The sequence below is a fragment of the Pinus tabuliformis genome, chromosome 9 (genome assembly GCF_031772625.1).
Source record: "Pinus tabuliformis cultivar Carrire ecotype Pingquan chromosome 9, CPIR1, whole genome shotgun sequence".
In the NCBI taxonomy this organism is placed as follows: domain Eukaryota; kingdom Viridiplantae; phylum Streptophyta; class Pinopsida; order Pinales; family Pinaceae; genus Pinus; species Pinus tabuliformis.
The window spans coordinates 86695745-86696070 of NC_142307.1; positions in this window are offsets into that span (position 1 = coordinate 86695745).

Below are 326 nucleotides of genomic sequence, written 5' to 3' on the forward strand. Positions count from 1 at the left end.
AATGGGAAAGCTCCAAGATTAGATGGTTTCAATGTAGACTTCTTCAAATCATGTTGGAAGATATTCAAACATGACATTATGGAAGTAGTGGAGGACTCGAGAAACTCTAAATCAATTTTGAGAGCCATTAATGAATCCTTCATTGCCTTAATCCCCAAATAAGAAAAAGCCACCACTCTTAACAGATTTTGACCCATAGCTTTATGCAATGTGGTGTACAAAATCATTTCCAAAGTCATTGCCAATAGACTCAAACCCCTTCTTCCAACACTTGTGTCGGAGGAGCAAACTGGATAGGTGGAAGGGAGGCAAATTCTCAATAATAT